This window comes from Protopterus annectens, chromosome 1.part0, assembly GCF_019279795.1.
Source record: "Protopterus annectens isolate FY-2018-M chromosome 1.part0, PAN1.0, whole genome shotgun sequence".
Taxonomy (NCBI): domain Eukaryota; kingdom Metazoa; phylum Chordata; order Ceratodontiformes; family Protopteridae; genus Protopterus; species Protopterus annectens.
Window position 1 is genome coordinate 596,038,753 of NC_056725.1, and position 18,714 is coordinate 596,057,466.

The 18,714-nt window shown below is 42.0% G+C and overlaps 1 protein-coding gene and 1 pseudogene across 1 annotated transcript in view; both read left to right on the plus strand.

Annotated features, from left to right (window-relative positions):
- The window catches only part of MARK1 (microtubule affinity regulating kinase 1), a 2,314,196-nt gene that overhangs the window by 802,980 nt on the left and 1,492,502 nt on the right, over positions 1–18,714 (plus strand). The gene's annotated exons all lie outside the window — the stretch shown is intronic.
- On the plus strand, positions 18,288–18,401 carry LOC122802116 (annotated as a pseudogene).

Genomic DNA, 18,714 nt, shown 5'->3' on the forward strand with positions numbered 1-18,714 from the left:
GAGAAGCTCTCAGACTCTGGCAATGGGCAATCTCCTCTCATCGGTTTCTGATAGCAACGCATATCCCCGGGAAATCCAACCTCTTAGCGGTCAGACTGAGCAGAGCTATTCTCATGCCACACGAGTGGTCTCTCAAACAATCGGTAGTGGACGAGATTTTTCAGAAGTGGGGCGTCCCTTCCTGCGACCTTTTTGCTACACCCCAAAACAGCAAATGCCCAGACTTCTTCTCCCTCTTTCCACTACCAGGCCATCCCCCGAGACGCTCTAACCCAGGATTGGCCCCAGGGACTTCTTTATGCCTTTCCTCCATTCCCGCTGATACATCAAGTGATTCAGAAAGCTACCGTCTTGAGAGCCAAGTTGATTCTCATTGCCCCTTACTGGCCTCGACAAATTTGGTTTCCGTCCCTACATCGTCATCTCTTGGTTCAGCCTTGGCATCTGGATCCAGTTCCAGATCTTCTGACCCACCATTTGGGTCATCTCCACCAGGCCATTCATTCTCTCAACCTCACTGCTTGGTTGCTCCACTTCCTTCCTTAGCCAGGCTCCCTATGATTTCTAATCCTGTGCGAGATATCATAGTAGCTTCTCTAAAGTCCTCTACCAGAAGGATTTATGCTAGCAAATGGCAGCGTTTTTCCTTCTGGGCAAAGTCTAGGGACATAGATCCCTTTACTTCTCCAGTACAGTCAGTCTTGGACTTCCTAGCTGAGATTTTTCAGTCGGGTTCTTCTTCCTCTACAGTTGAGGTCCAGCTGGCAGCAATCTCAAATTTTCATGTTGGCTTAGCAGACCAAAACATAATGTCTCACAAGCTTTGCAAAGCCTTTCTTAGAGGGATCTTTCTTCTGAAACCTCCAATCAAAGATCCCCCTCCGCAGTGGGTGCTGGCATCCTTGATTCTACCCCCCTTTGAACCGGCTGCTACATGCTCATTAAAATTTCTTTCCTGGAAGACAATTTTTCTGGTGGCTGTTACTTCAGCCAGGAGGGTGTCTGAACTTCATGCTCTCTGTGCCCGTCCCCCATACTTGGTTTTCCACAAAGATAGAGTATCTTTAAGAACTAATCCATCTTTTTTGCCCAAGGTTGCTTCCCAGACCAATATTAACCAATCTATTGATTTGCAAGGTTTTTTTCCTAATTATTCTGACAAAGCGGAACAGAAACTTCACTGTTTGGATGTCCATCGCCAACTCAGATATTACTTGGACAGAACTAAACAATTCAGAAAATCTGATCAACTGTTTCTTTCTTATGCAGAAAACAGGAAAGGTCTGCCGGTCTCCAAGGAGACCTTATCCAGATGGCTGTCTTCTACCATTTCTCATGTTTATCTCCTTAGGGGCGAGCAACTGCCCTCGAAACCATACGCACATTCTACAAGACGCCTATCCACTTCTACAGCTTTTCAGGATAGGCTACCTATTGACACCATTTGTGCGGCAGCCACTTGGGCCACTCCTCTCACCTTTGTCTCTCATTACAAATTGGACTTGGCCTCCAGAGACGGGGCTAGGTTTGGTTCCACAGTTCTCAAGAGTCTGTTCCATTGAGCCACCCAGGATAGAGGTGCTAGGGACACGGTCCCATCCAGCAAGAATGAAGGCGAGTTTGACAACTTAACATTAAGAAGTTATGTACCTACCATAATGTTCCATGTTAGTTGTCTTCTCTCGCCTTCTTTCTTGCGTCCCTCCCTCTATCCCCCTAGCCTGGACAGACCTTGAAGTTGTACTCTTCTCTGGGTACGATCCATTCCTTCTATGGGCCCCAGTAGGAAGTGTCACTAGTATCTAGTGGTTACCTTTCTTGGTTTCTTTCCACATTTAGTTCCTCCTCTTCCTTTCTGGGAAGAAGGTTACTGGCAGGGTTTTTTTCTATAGCTACCTAACGAGATCTGGGGTAGTCACGCCTTGCATCATGGGATATAGGGTTGCCTCGAGCTGGTAAAATTAGCTCTCGAGCTTAGCAAGTGCCGAGTTGGAGCCGAGGATCGGCTCCGAACCCATCCAGCAAGAAAGAAGGCGAGAGAAGACAACTAACATGGAACGTTATGGTAGGTACATAACTTCTTATAAATAATCATTATCCACACACACTCTACTGTCTCCACCTTTTAATGCTTTGCCCTTTTGCCGTAGTTTTGTCAGGATCAATTCTTTCTACTGGTAGGTTTGCCTCTTTACTAATGAAGGTCTTGGTTCTTTCCGTATGGCCATATTTGTAGCTTACATGCTCTGTACCCTTTCAGTTAACCATTCCCACTGTGGAGTACCAGTCCAGTTACTTATTTGTGCCTTTGTAAAATTAGTACAGTCTATTCCTTCTAGATTCTCTAGTACAGCAGAAATTCTCAGATATGTGCTTTGTCCTCTAAGTCTACCATTTTTTTGAAACATCTCTTCTTCAGCAGTCTTTTCTTTATTTCAAACTCTGCTTTTTGCAGTTTTATCAGCTCTTCTGAACATATGTTAAAAGCTTCTTCCATTTTTTCAAGACTTTGGTTGTTTGAGTTGACATACTCCTTCGTTGTTTCATTTATTTTAATTTGCTCTGAGAACATTTAACTTAATTTCCTTGAGATTAGTGGATGCCATGTCTTGCACCAAAGCTGGAACTTGAACTGCTTTTTGCTGAACAGCTGCATGATTCTTCCCAGTCAGTGTTTTCTCTTCACCTTTTCTAGTTGATTTTTTCCCTTTGGCTCTTTTTTGCAAGCATCCAGACAGTGAACTTACTAGACAGTAACCGAATTTTACTCAAGCTGTCAGTATCATTGGCTGTTGGTTCTCAGTTTTTCACACAGGGGAGGTGAAGTTAAGCTGTTGATCAGTTTGCAGCCATGTGGAAGTCCAAGGAGTACCATATTTTCAATTATTTTAACAGCCTGGCGTTTAGTCAGGAGATCATCAGAAATTGTAATGTATTTTTTTCTGGCAGCCATCACAAGAAAACCTGCACCTGTTGTTTTTACATTAAATAAAAATGCTGATGTCCTTCAAGGATGCATCTGCAGTCATCACGTATGGGTTGTCCTGCCTCAGGCAGCCCTTCAGTCGGCCGGATTCCAAAGTCTGGGTCTGGCGTCGGCTGATGTCGCCCTTTCCCTGACGTCAGAGCGCCTGGGGTATAAAAGCGTCAGCCGACGCCATCTTCCCCAGTCTTTCTTGCTGCGTGGTGCCCGAAGCAGAAGCAGTTTGCAAGTGCCGGTCGGCCAGCTCCTGTAATTCAGCTAAACCGAAGACTTCAAAAGCTAAGTACCCCGTTGGGGACTCTTTCTTGCCTCAGCCGATGTCAGATAAAATTAATTATGGTTTAACTTGTGGGAAACAAATACCTCATAAGGATTTCCACTCTTACTGCCTATCTTGCGTAGGCCCAGACCACGACGTCTCGGCCTGTTCCGCCTGTGCTTCCTTCAACCGACGCACTCTAAGATGTCGGTCGGAGTTTGCAGAGGAATTTTTTGGGGCTAGTTTTGCTTACAAAATGCCTTCGGAGACTCCAACTTCACATTTAATAAAGAAACGGAAGGACAAGGACAGACACACGCGGTCCGCGGTTTCGGCTGAAACCACGGCCAGGCCTACCGCGAGTGTCTCGGTCTCGGCTGAAACAGAGTCCTTGGTACTTCCGTCCACCGAAACCGTACAACCGACAACCTCTGCCCCGGAGGCCACTACTGTATCGGTTGTTGAATCTCCATTGGAATCTGGTGTCCAGGAACCTTCCGACACCATTCCCTTAGACAAAACTACACCAGCACGTGGTGCAGCCAGGCCTCCTGCATCCATGTCTATTAAGGCATTCTCTAGGGCTAAAGCTGCTAAACACTCAAAATCTATGCCTCCCAGGGTTATCCCCCAGGGACCCACTACAGGTTCTCAGATCCTTAGTCTAGCAGAGGACCTTATTTCACTAATTAGGGGCTCTCAACCTCATCCGGACAGGGGCTCTCAACCTCCTACAGAAAAAAGGCCCAGGGTTGAGCCCTCTGATCCCCTCTCCTCAGATGAGGCCTCTGATGGCTCTGCTCTCTCGGACTACCAGGAGGAGGCTTTTTCGGCCTACGAGGATACTGATGCAGAGGAATCTATCCCTTCGGCCTCCCCTCCTGAAGAACTGTCTTTTGGGGAAACTCTGCACACTATGAGGGAGCATTTCCAATGGCAGGGCCAGGAATTCTCTGATTCCAGGAAGAGATTAAGGACCTTCTTGCATTTGACTCAGCATAGACCTTTGGCTATTCCCCCTGTTTTGAATGTCATTGAATGTCATTGATGATGTGTACTCTGAGTCTAGCACAACCCCTGACACTCTCCCTCCGGCTCCTGCCAAACCTGATAGGTACTACAGGGTCCCGGAATCACATTTTTTCCTTTACAAGGCCCACTCTGCTGATCCAGAAACTATTTCCCAGGGCCTTAAAGGGGTTGCAGCTGTCACTACAAAAAATCCACTCCCCTCTGAAAGGGAGTCCAGGGCTTTAGAGCGATGGGGTAAAAAAGTGTATACTTCTGCTACCCTTTCTATGAGGGCTTTAAACTGTCAATTTCATATGATACAGTACCAAGAGTATTTATTAGATGAATTGCATAAAAAACTGTCTTCACCTGAACCCCTAGATCGCAAATCACTTCAGGATCTGGTACATAACTCTCAACAGGTTAGCAACCATTTCTTGCAGTGTGGTTATGATGCATCGGGTGGGAGGTTGGCGTAGTGGTTAAGGTGCTTACCTTTGAAACACAAGGTGCAGGGTTTGATTCTGTCTTGGGGTAATTGGCTAGGCTTAAAATGGCTCGCAAGGGAAGTTAGCCTAGTATGAACCTATGAACCATTGGAAGCTTCATGTAGGTAAGCTATGACAGGTGCAGTCATACGTAGGCATGCTTGGCTGAAGGAACAATCTCTGCCAGACCATGTTAAAGCAAAGCTTCTGGATGCTCCACTGGAAAAGCAAAAGTTATTTGGCTCCACTGCTCAGGAGGTCTTAAAGAAATTTGAAGAAAAGTTAAAATCTGTACAAACAGTCAAAGATTTTATGCAAGTCCAACCACCAGGATTCAGCAGAAATTGGCCTTCCAAGAACTGGTCCTTTCCAGACACAGACAGATTTCAGAGAGGCAAGAACAGGCGTGCCAGAGGTAGAGGGCAAGCTAGAGGCTCCTACAGAGGACGTCAATGGCAGCCTCCCAACCAGAGAGATAGTGCAGGGTCTACAACTGCTGCACAAGGACAGACTCAATGACTTTACTTTGACACCGCCAACCAGGGCTCAATTGGAAGCACCTTTGGGCGCAAAGCTTTCCTTATTTTCAGAAAATTGGCACATTATTACAAGGGACAAATGGACACTACAAATAATAGACAAAGGATACAGGTTCCATTACCGAAAAGAAAAGGCATGCCAGACCTGCCACCAAATCAAAGGGCAGAGGCTTTGAAACAAATTTCCAACTTAATGATAATGAAAGCAATAGAAAAGGTTCCTCTCTCAGAACAAGGCCAAGGATTTTATTCCAGACTCTTCCTTGTTCCAAGAAAAGAAAAGCAATGGAGGCCTATTCTCGACTTGTCCGCACTAAATACTTAACTCATTGTGCCAAAATTCAAAATGCTGACGCTACAGCAACTCCTTCCCGTGCTGGGCAAGGGGTCTTGGCTGGTAACTCTGGACCTCAAGGAGGCATACCTGCATGTCCCTATCAGACAAAGCTGCAGAAGACACCTCAGATTTCTTGCAGGTTCAGAGCACTATCAATTCTCAGCATTGCCCTTTGGCTTATCTACTGCGCCCAGAGTGTTCACGAAATGCCTGGCATCAATAATTGCACACTGCAGACTTCAGGGGATGCAAATATACCCGTATCTGGACGACTGCCGTATACAAGCGGACAGCCAACAAATTTTGGTAAAACACTTGAATTATGCCATCTACCTTCTTCAGGCCTTGGGATATACAGTCAACATTCACAAGTCAAGACTTGTACCATCCCAAAGAATAACTTTTCTGGGTGCGGATCTAGACACAACCACCCAAATGGCTTTCCTCACAGAAGAAAAGCAAAACCAACTACCGGATTACTTCAAAAACCTGTCAAGACAAACTCAGCTGACTGCAAGGAAAATCCTGCAGGCCCTGGGTTACATGGCTTCTTGCATTCTTCTGATTCCTCAAGCAAGGCTACATATGAGGAAATTACAATGGTACCTAAGGAGTTTATGGACTCAGCACAGTCGCAGCTTGGAAACTTTGATACCACTCATCCCATGCCTTCAAAGGGAATTTCTGTGGTGGGCTCAAGCAAGCCAGTCAAACAGGGGTTTGCCTTTCAGCAAACCAATAGCCAGCCAAACCATTACAATGGACGCTTTTGACCACGGATGGGGAGCACACATGGAGGGAAGATGCATTCAGGGACTATGGTCACAAAAAGAGCTACGCATGCACATAAACCAAAAGGAAATGCTGGCAGTGATGCATGCTATCGAGGCCTTCAAGTTATTTCTACATTAAGGCCACCTGCTAATAAGGACAGACAACACTACAGTTATGTGGTACATAAACAAGCAAGGAGGCACCCATTCCTACCCTCTTTGCAGACTGGCGATGTATCTATGGGAACTTTCCTTGGCACTCAATATACAGCTGCAATCCCAGTTTGAACCAGGAAAGGACAATATACTGGCGGACAGCTTAAGCAGGAACATCATGGATGCACACGAATGGATGCTGCACCCAGACATCTTCCATCAGATAACACAATCATGGGGGAGACCGGACATAGACCTCTTTGCCTCCCCACACAATAATCAGCTGGAGAAATTCTGCTCAAGGACATACCACCCACAAGCATGGAAAGTGGACACTCTCTCTTTCAGCTGGAGAACTCTAACAGTGTATGCATTCCCACCTCTTCCATTAATGACCAAGGTCTTACTGAAGATCAGGGCAGAGCAGCCAAGAGTGATTCTGATAGCTCCGGACTGGCCAAGACAGCACTGGTACCCATTACTAAAGAGCATGTCACGGACAAAACCATGGCTTCTTCCACAATGGCTGCTTCTCCTGACAGCACAATTACAAAACTCTGCATTCCAACCTGAAAACATTACAACTAGCTGCCTGGAAAATACCTTGACTCATCACCAGGATAAGCTATCCAAGAGAGTGAAGGATATCATCATGGAAGCTCGCAGGCCTTCCACAAGAAAGGCATACTCAGCAAAATGGAAAAGATTTCACACCTGGAGCACCTCAAAGGGCCTAGATGCAACAGTTATGAACATGGCACATATCCTGGAATATTTGGCAGAAATGCTCCACAATGGCCTGTCTTACTCTTCCATTAAAATTCATGCTTCAGCAATTTCAGCAGAGTACAGTACTGATCCACCTGTCTTCGCTCATCCTCTCCTAAGACAGTTTCTACGAGGAATTAAAAACATGAATCCCCCAAGGAATCCACCAGTACCTACTTGGGATCTTAACTTCGTGTTGGAAAAACTAACACTGCCTCCCTTTGAACCAGCAGCATCTGCAGAACTACAGTTCCTGTCTTGGACGACTGCTTTCCTTCTGGCCATAACCTCAGCAAGAAGAGTATCTGAGTTACAGGCCCTCATGGCAGTACAGCCATTCCTTATCTTTCATCAAGACAGAGTCTCTTTGAGAACCAATCCTTCATTTATGCCAAAGGTGGTATCCAGGGTCTCCTTAAACCAAGCTATTCACCTGCCTACCTTCTTTCCAAATCCACAAAACAAAGGGGAAAAGCTTCTGCACACTCTGGACATACACAGACAGTTGCGCTACTACTTGGACAGAACTAAAAGTAACAGAAAAACTGACCAGCTGTTTGTAGCATATGCTGCTAGTGCACAAGGAAAAGCAATTTCAAAACAGACAATTTCTAAATGGATAGGAAACTGCATTCGCTTTTGTTACTCCTTTCATGGAAAAACTGTGCCTGCTAACATTAGACCTCATTCCACCAGAGCCACAGCCACCTCCACAGCCTTCTTAAGAGGGGTGGCTACCAAGGACATTTTAGAAGCTGCTACATGGAGCTCCATGCATACATTTTCCAAGCATTACAATTTACCTTTATATTCCAGATCCAGAGCAGGCTTTGCTACAGCAGTCCTGCAGGGCATTTTAGCTACACCATCCTTTACATAGATCCTCCACCCCCAGATTGGCTATGGTATTCTACCCATATGTGATGACTGCAGATGCATCCTTGAAGGACATAGTACAGTTTTGTACCTACTATAAATGTAGATGTCCGATAGGTATGCATCTGCAGTCAGGTTTACCCTCCCTCCTTCCCCTTTGTGTTATTTCGTGGGTACTTCTCCCTCTCGTAGCTTGCTGGGGTTATCTATTATGGTGTATTTGTTTTACATATATATATATATATATATATATATATATATTTTTTTTTTTATGCATATATATATTTCTGTTCATGTTTGGAATTTATTGCATTTCTCCAAATTTAGCCTTCCTTAGAGGGCACCTGGCATCTGGGGCAAGAAAAACTGAGGAAGATGGCGTCGGCTGACGCTTTTATACCCCAGGCTCTGACGCCGGGAAAGGGCGACATCAGCCGACGCCGGACCCAGACTTTGGAATCCGGCCGACCGAAGGGCTGCCTGAGGCAGGACAGCCCATATGTGATGACTGCAGATGCATACCTATCGGACATCTACATTTATGGTAGGTACAAAACTGTACTTTTCTTAGCTCCTTCCAAAGTTCAGGAACAGTTGATCTCTCTGGGCTCTCTGAAGAAAAAACAAGGTTTGCTTTCTGCCTTTACTTAACATTTTTTGAACTCCAACAAAGATAATTTGAATTGAAATATCTCTGTAATGAAATGTACAAAATATACAAGTATCCAAAAAATCTGAAGTACTCATGCAGCAGTCCTTTCTGGTTGAGATTTTAATTAACATTGTGATTCTGTTCAAATTGTGGATTTCCTTCTCTTATGTTAGAAATGCGAAGCATATTAACTGTTTCAACATGAAGTGGTATACAGAAAATAATGGAGTCTGTCTTGCTATGTACAGAATACCAGCTGTTGCTAGTACTTCTCTCATGGCAAGTAGTGGTCGCCCATTATGCTTTATTGAATCTATACTTTTTGCATAGGGTAGCTTGAGAGAACAGAGGCCAGAGATTTATTAGACTGATCTGTTACAGGAGGCCTATCATAAAGCAGAGCTTAAGTACAGAGTGCGCTACCCTCATCAGAGTAGACATGATAGATATGAGATGCATGTTTTATACAAGATATGCCCAGTTTGTGGAGAGATCTCCATGGCAAGCAGGAAATACTAGTTGTATACCTTTGGGTAATAAGGGTTTATCAAGACCCATTAAAGTTATGCCCAGGTCACTTAAACTCTTGTGTCCTCAGGGCTGGTACACAGTGGTATGTATGGCTCCTTCATGGAAGACTAGGTTTCTGATTTGGAGCAGTCCCCTGGATGCACAGCATATGTTTGTAGTGTGACCAGCAAGTTTATTATATTGATCAACCACAAACTGTTAGAAAAGTGGATATCCAGGATAAAGCACACACTGTACTGTCCCTGTAATATGGGTTAAATAGGATATACAGTCAAGAAATGAGGTTATGTATTGAACATGTGGATAACATGACTCATCTGTGAGTTCCATTGCCAGGCATTTCAGTTTGGATCATAATGGTGAAAGTAGCGCAGAGTTCTATTTAACTTGTCAAAGGTTTTACACATGCATTCTGTAAAAAAAAGTAGTATGGTGCATTCATCTTTAATTTCAAAATGCTACAGTCTTTGAGGTTTGAGTAATGAATTGATGTGTTTTATATTAATGTAGATTTGTGTTCTTTTTCCTGTCCTCCTTGTAGTCATTTTTGTATTGTGAGGTGTTAAAATACAGATGAGATTCAGTAAGCCATGTGACTGCAGGTCTGTAATTATCATATTCCTTCCTAGTTCAATATTTTGCATTCCAGTGAGGAATTTATTGTTTAGGTTTTCTGCTATATAATGTGCATACTTGTTCTTTGTTTCAACCAAAGAAGTGTACAAGGCTGAAGTGTTTAGAAATAAAGGCTTGCTTGTTTTATCCACATGGGGTTATTGGTTATTGCTATTGTGAAGCAAAATGTTTTCTTGTAAATTTTGAAAGTTGAACATACTGTATAACAACTCTTTCTGGAAGTTCTAAGAAGAAAGCTGTGACCTATTTCTTTTCCTAAGTTAAAATTATAGTCAAGCAACCGCACCAATGCCATCAACTGATACCAACAACATTGTTACCCAGTAAAAAAATTATTTAATCTGAACAGTTTTATCACAAGATGATCCCTCTTCCACTCCACCAGCTACTCTGCTAAATAATTTCACAACATCCTTCTCCTTAAAACATCTCCTGCCCTTACCTCGGCAATTGAAAAGCATCTCTAAAATCTGAAACCCACAAAACTAGCTGCATATAATTTTCTGAATACATCAGAATGACAACAGACCCACTGTCCTACCCAGTCTTCATACTTAACTGTCCCATTACAGAAAGCTATGTTCCAACTTTCTGGGAAAAATCTGATATTGTATCCATATACCAAGTTTCATCAGAATTATCTAAATACTTAACTATTGCAATGCTTCTCTCCTTTGTCAAAAATCTTAGAGAAATATTTTCTCACATACAGTGGATATAAAAAGTTTACACACACCTGTTAAAATGCCAGGTTTTTGTGATATAAAAAAATGTGACTACAATAAATCATTTCAAAACTTGTCCCACCTTTAATGTGACTATAACATGTACAGTTCAATTGAAAAACAAACAGATCGGGAGACAAAATATAAAAAATAAAAAACGTATGATAAGCTTTTTGCATAAGTGTGCACACCCTTAAACTAGTACTTTGTTGAAGCACCTGGAGTCTGGGGCATGTGCTCCTGTTAGGAGGGTTAAACTTCATTGTTTGAAGATGTACATAGTTTTGTATGTTTGTATTACGTTAATAGGCTATGGGGATGTTCTAGGGGTGTTTTTTTTTTTTTTTTTTTTTTTTTTTTTGGAAGGTTTTCATTAAAACAGTCATGTAAGATGACATAGTTTCAAATGGGTATGACAAGAAACAACTGTATAAAAGGTCAACCAGACAAGCATTAGAGTATGCATGTAAAACAAAAGCTGAAACTAGACATTTAAAACAATATATGTTATACATAACAGCTTGGAATAATAACTTATCATAATGACAACACTTTCCATATTGTCTTTAAATGTGAATGGTCTTGCATGTATGTACAAAGAAGAGTGTGTAGTGAACTAAAATAAAAAAAATGAGTGTGCATTGCTATGCTACAAGAAACACATTTTGAAAGACCTGTGCATGTGAATTTGATAAAGAAATGATATATTCAGAGGAATAACTGGGACAAAGGAAAAGGGGGCGTACTTATATTAATTGGTATAGGGGCTTCAATGAGTGATAGATGAGTAAAAAACAAAAATGTTAGATTAGTGGTAGTAAGGGGCAGTCAGGAAGGGAAGAGGATTACAGTGGCATGTATTTGTATTTCAACAAGAACGGTAAAATATTAATGCAGATTTAAAAAATGCACTATTACATACATTGCTGTAACAAATTGATAAGTTCATTTCTGCTAATGCCTTTCATTCTGTGTTCTTATCAGATTGTATGTTTTCAGCACCTGTTTGGAATCCTGAGACTGATTCCCATTACTGCAATCTTTAAGGTAGTTAGAAATATTATACACATATACACATTTTCATAACCTCAGTTACAGAAACATGACTAATGTCTTAATTTCTATGTAGCCCAAAAACATAACATTCCATGCATTTTCTTTCATACACACTAATCTGTAATATGGTGACTGGCACTGCAATCATCATGTTCCTGTTAGTGAAATGTTAACAGAATTGTGAAAAATGGCTCATTTCATACAGTGCCATAGAAAATGAGGTATTTTACCTTTGTTTCTGCTAATGTATTTCAGTCCATTTTCATGTCATATTTTATGTATTCAGCAGTTTTTTGAACGTTCAAGCTAAAGTCCTGCTTACTGCACTCCCCAAGGGAACCGTTAACAATGTAAAAAAACTTAACATCCAGATGTGCAGATTTTCATAACCATTGCTGTGCACCAGTGTTAATATCTTAATTTCCATTTATCCCAAAGTCATATATTCTAGTCATCTTTTTCAGCCTCCTTCACCTCCATCCTGATGTCACATCTTTCAGTGAAATATTAACACTGATTTTTCTTTAACAAAATATTGCATCTTTATTTGAATATAACAAGACTTTATGTGAAGACGTCTGCAGTTATACCCATTTTTGCTAGGGGGTTGTACTCTGAAAAACCACATCCTTGGATTGTATATGTATTCACCCCCAATAAGTTGGTCTTTCAGTAGTAAGAGGTTCACAGTTTTGATCTTCAATCTTAAACTACACATTAAAACCGATGTATATACAATATGTAATGCACCATTCAGTAGACAGAGTGCACGTTTACTGTATCTCATCAGTGTAAGTGGAGGAAAATTATCCAGATATTGGGGGGGGGGGGACTAATATCTATATATGTGTATGTATGGAATATGTTGGCATCTACTGGTATGGCATTTAAAATGTTTGACTTATCACACAACTTGTTCTGTAAACCTGCAGCACAAGGTACTGCATGTTGTTTATTTATTTGACATTTGTTTGTTTATCGGGGTGGTCTGACTGTGTCTACAGAACCCATTTTCAGCAGAGGCCCGGGGATAAAAGCTCCCCATACAATGCAGTGCAATACATTATAGTCCAAAAACAATACAAGTGACATGAGGAATACTATGCAAAAATAATCTGATAGAACGTTAACTAGGTTACATGATGTGCTACACATCTGGATAATTCTATAGAGTTATATTGTAGACAGTTTGTCATTCTAACAATATATGCATAGCCTATGAGTACATTGTGTACGAAAGTAGTGTGTAGGTAGTACAGTGTATGACATCTGTTATAGTACATGAAAAATAAAATGGTTTCAGTTAGGAAAATAATAGAAGAGTTAGTGTTGCAGGAAGGTAGTGAGAGAGTTAGGAATAGAGGCATTACAGACTGAGCAGTAGCTTAAGGATATGGTATAGAGACGGAGGAGGAGTTAGGAGAGACATTAGGATCTTGTAGGCTGTGAAAGGAGTGAGATGTGACAGAAGAATAAAATGAAGTTAGTGTGGAAGAGGAAGAGCTAAGCATTAGCCTGGATTTATACAGGAGCAGAGCCATGTATTTTTTAGATGATTTTTAAAGAGACTTTAAAGCATGTTAGGGCAGGCATGGACCTGTTAGCAAGAGGTAGTGAATTCCATAGTTTAGAGACAGAATATCAGTACAGAGAGTGACCTTTTTTTTGGGGGGGGGGGTTGAGATAGCCAAGAGATTTTAATTTCCTGCTTGTAGGGATCTGTTTGGTGCATAAGGTGCGACTAAGTTGTTATTGCACTTTAGACTCGGACAGGTTAGGAATACACACAAATGTAGACACAGCTCATTCATTCACTGTTACCTGCTGTAGCCATTTCAGGATCAAGAGGAGAACCAGATCCTATCATTGCACTCATTGTTGCAAAGCAGAGGAAATCATTTGGTAGTTTACTGGCCTGTTGCAAAATCCAGCATTAATTTGTAGTATGCACACCTGGGAGCAATTTGAAGGTTCACAAATGTGGAAGAAAACTGAAGCATCTCATGAAAACTCATAGACATGGGGAAGATACTTACCAACTCCAGTCAGGAAGCACGCCACCTGAGAACTGAAATGGATAACCTAAGTACTGAGGCAATAATGCTAACCATTGAATCACTGTGCACATGGACACACCGTTATCCCTATTAATTATTAGAATCCAATCCAGAGTTCATATGTTTTGCAACCATTCGTGTTTTATGTGTACCATTGTGTCATAATGCATTACATCATAATTAAACCAGCCAAACAGACATAATGTCCATCAAGTAATTTGAAAGTATAGTCCTTTTTGTTGTAGTGCACTACCAGCAACATAATCATTACACCGCTTCAACTAGTTACCCTTTCCTGTCTTGAAATTATCCCCTTTTTCAGCATCATTTGGCTTCTAATTCACCATCAAGCTATGATTCCATAACTCTCCATGAAGAGTGTTACCTCCTCCCCTCCATGTAAAATGCCATCCGAACTGCTTTGAATTCAGGTAGTCTAAACAATTTTGCTGTCATGCTTGAGCGACTGTTGCAGCTGTGTCTGTGGCAATGCCAGTTAAAAATAGTTCAACTCATTTTTCAAAAAAGTTACTTGTTGAAAATTAGTTTGACACACTTTGCTTCATATAGCTGTGATTTTCTTTCCTGTTGGTATGCACTTTTGTTTTCATAGTCATTGACTATAATAAAACAAATGCTTCCTCATAATTTAAGATCTGTTAACTGGTGCAGCTGCAATCAGTGCATATCTTTAGGACTGTGAGTAGTACAACCAGTAACTGTCTTTCGGCTTTTCCTGGTTAGGGGTCGCCACAGCGGAACTCCAGTCTGCTAATGATTGGCAGTAGATTTTTGCGTGCTGGCTTGCCAGGCCTAACGCACAACCTTCAACGAAGGAACGCCCATTCACGCATGTCGACACACAGAAGACGCTGTAACTGAGAATCAAACGTGCAACATCTAACTGTGAGGCAACAACTCTACCGCAGCACCACCACCGCAGTTGAGTAGTACAACCAGTCAGGCTAATAAAACATCTGAGATAGCTCTAGCTATCTGCTGCGTGGTAAAAGTGGAAAAATTCACCTCAGAATTTTTACCACAAAAGCATTGTATCCCCTGTTCACATTAGCTATCCAAACTCTCTCTAACTGCAGACCATTTTTCTATGTAGTATAACATACCCAGATGCAGTTTTCCCTCCATGATTAGCTCCTTTTTTTAAATGAGCTTCTGTTAGAATCCACTATCAGGTTAAGAAACAATCCAGCCTGGTCAACAAAAATTAATAAATAAGTAGGTAAATCCCACATTATTCATTGCTTACTGTACTAAACCTGTTCCTTGGGATAGACTGCAGAGCTCGCCTCACAGATGTAACCAGAGATCCTGCAGTGAGACCATGAGGGACAGTATATATCCAATTTGCTGTCCTGATTTAAGGTAGTTGATGATCACTTGCTGAGAATTGGAACTCTTTCATTCCTCTGTACGGTCACCTTATTGATTGGCAACTGGGAATATCAGTAGCCCAGATGACATTTGTAATGAAATATAGCAGTCAAATCCAGGCACAAGTTTTCTCAGTTCATTTAGTTAACATGTAGGGATCTTTCATATTCCTGGGGTAGTGGTATTTCCTCAGTTTACAAAAAGGGCTAAATGGGAAAATTTGGAATGTACTGTCACATTACCCTAATAGATGATCATTTGGAATATTCTGTATTATGATTTTGAATGGATTTATCAGGTAACAAGAATACTATTGCATCATGCAGAATTTGCTTATTCATCAAAGACAACTCAGGTGGATGCCTGTCTAGTATTAAATTATCTGACTGAGGTACACTGTTTAAGACCTAGGCTATGTAGGCCGATTCCAAAATGGCTGCACATTGGGTAACAGCATAATTTTAGGTGTTTCAGTGTAAAAACAGAAACTTGGCAGAGAAAGCCAGTGGACCTGGATTTCTGGGTAAATATCAATAACTGGCTAGTAAGTGCATGGCCTGGATGCCAGGGAAAAAAAGAAATACATAATACCTGAAGGAAAATCAGCTCCAAAAGCTGATGAAAAAAAACTGGGTGGGAAGAGTACTGCAGTTCAACAAAAAGCAGTGCAAGCTCCAGACATGATTTCAGTAACCTAGAGGAAAGTACAAGGCAATTGCACATAGACTTGACTAAACTGAAACACTGATGGGAGTATATTAACTCAAGTAATAAAAGGCTGGAAAAAAAAGGAAGAAGCTTTAAACGGATATTCTGTTAAGGTGATAAAAACTGCAAAACTCAGAGGATGAATTGAAGAAAGGGTTGGCTGACTGTGAGATTGCACAAGTTGAGATGTTTAAAAAAATAATAGAATTAGAGGACAGAACATGTAGGAAAAAACTGAGAATGTAATGTCATTTTCATTCATTTTTCAACAAATGGGTTGGGATCCAATCCTGTGATCCGATTTTGCCACTTTTACCAGTCTAGGATCCGACTCTCAAGCTCCTCCCTTTACACATAATGCCCCTCATTATTGCTTTAACTCAGATCTCTGTTACTGCTCTAGTGATCAGTTGGTATTTCATGTTCTTGAGCATCTAGATGGTTTAGTTTCATAGTTTCATAGTATAGTACTAGGCTATCTGCCCTGGGGCATTTGTAAGCCTAGCCATAGTGATGTGGCTTTTGCCACCCCATGAAATGGTACAAAAATGTACAGAATAAATCTAGAATACTGTGCCTCTGTCTAGTAGTGACACAGTGAAGGTCCCCTTATATAATAGAATTAGTTTACTGTGCCCCTGTCTAGCAGTGACACAGATGTGACCCCTGGGGTAAACTTACGATCTCCCATCCACTCATCAAGATTTCTCTTGAAGAGAGTCAGTGAGGGGCTCTGCCTAATACGAACTGGGATCCTGTTCCAAAGCATGGGAAGCCTCTGGGTTATGAATATATCCCTCCAGCATGTCCTGTTCATAATTGTGCCAAGGTTTAAGTCTTTAGCTTTCGTGGTCCTAATGGATTTGGATTTTTTGAGGTGGAGCATGTCCATCAGATCCTGATTGGACATGGCCTTGTACATCAGGCAGAGATCACCTCTGAGCAGGCGGTATGCTACTGAATCGAGCTGAAGTTTCTTTAGTCTGGCAGAATAAGACATATGTTGGAGACCCTTGATCCTTTTGGTGAGGTACTTTTGTGGTCTCTCCAGCTGTTGCAAGTGCCGGGTGAGGTACATACTAAATGGGGCATTGTACTCAATAATGGGTCTGATGAGGGAGGAATATAGGGGTACAATGACATCCTTGGATCTGGATGTGAAACCCTTCATGATGAGGTGTGCAAGGTAGAATGTTTTTCTAACCACTTTGGCAACGTGGGTGTCAAATGAGAGGTCACTGTCTACTTGGGTCCCTAGGTCTCTGATTACTTTTTCCGTACTCAGTGGGTTGCTGTCTATGTGATAATTTGTGGGTACTTTGTTTTTTCCAAAAGGGATAACTATACATTTTTTGGCATTTAGTTTAAGGCCGTGACTACGGCACCAGTTGTTCGTTTCAGTGAGGCCTTTTTGTAGGATGTGTGTATCTGCTGGTGTATCGACTATGGCACCTAGTTTGCAGTCATCTGCGAACTTTGTCAGCCACAACCCTCCCATGTTTACTTTAACATCTGAGAAATAAATGCCGAACAAGAGGGGTCCCAGGACAGATCCCTGTGGGACACCACTTGTGACTGGCTTTGAGTCTGACATTGCTCCAGCGATTTTAACTTTATGGGTTCTGTCCTTTAGCCTGTTTGCAACCCATCTAGTGGCATAAGGGTTTACTTTTAAGCTGTTTAGCTTATCTATGATGCCTGAGTGGGGTATTGTGTCGAAGGCCTTAGCCAAGTCCAGGTATACTGTATGGACTGCTTTGCCCTCATCAGTGGCTCTAGTGACTGTTTCGAAAAAGTCAACCAGGTTTAAAAGGCAGGATCTGCCCTTTACAAAGCCGAACTGGGTGGGGTCAAGCGTCTGTAGTTCCCCTATGTCTCCGTTTGAGTTCCATAATGATTCTTTCCATAGCTTTGCAGACCAGGCTAGTCAAGCTTATGGGGCGGTAGTTTCCAGGGTCTGTAGAGGCACCCCCCTTATGGAGTGGGACCACTGTTGCTGTACGCCAGTGTTCAGGTACATATCCCGAAGTAAGGCTAAGGTTAAATAGCATTTTTATGTGTGGGTTTAGCTCCTCTTGGAGTTCACATAACACGCACCCCGGGATAGCGTCAGGTCCCATTGATGCTGTGTTTTTTGCTTTGTTAAAGAAATTGTACGAGATTAAAATTTTTTTTGCTTTTTTTTTTTCCTGAACTACTCCTTTTTATTCCTCTCTTTACCCTAGTTAATGGATTAAAGTTAGGTTAGATATTTTTTATTCCTTACCTCTTCTGAGATTCTTCTTACTATTGCTAGTATTTTCTTCAAAAAAGAAAAGTCTCTGTGTACCTTTTTCTATAATTGCCTCTCGGCCTTTTGGCTAAGGTCAAGTGTAGTATATGTTCCTAGCAGTTTAATATCTGTGTTTTCCGGTATGGTGGGCAAACCTACTGGTTTCAAGAAATGCACTTCCTGTAGGATGTTGGCTTCCTTGACTTCGACCGTTTTCCTGATATGATTGGCTCTGGGTGTCTCTGAGCAGAACAGGTCTCGGAGCCGAAGTGTCAGTGTGGAGTCCGGGGGGATGACTTTGACTCTGAGGGTTTCGGACCGTCACTTCCCCTCACTGCCTTGGCATTCAGCAGCTTGGGTCCAATTCCTTCCTTGGGAGTGGAGTATTGGTTGAGCCGAGAACTTCGGCTCAAAGAAAGCTGTTTTCCACTGCCCCTGGCTCTTCTGCTTTCGAGGTGGTGGAAAGGGTTTTCTCCCTTCGGGGGGGGGGATTCT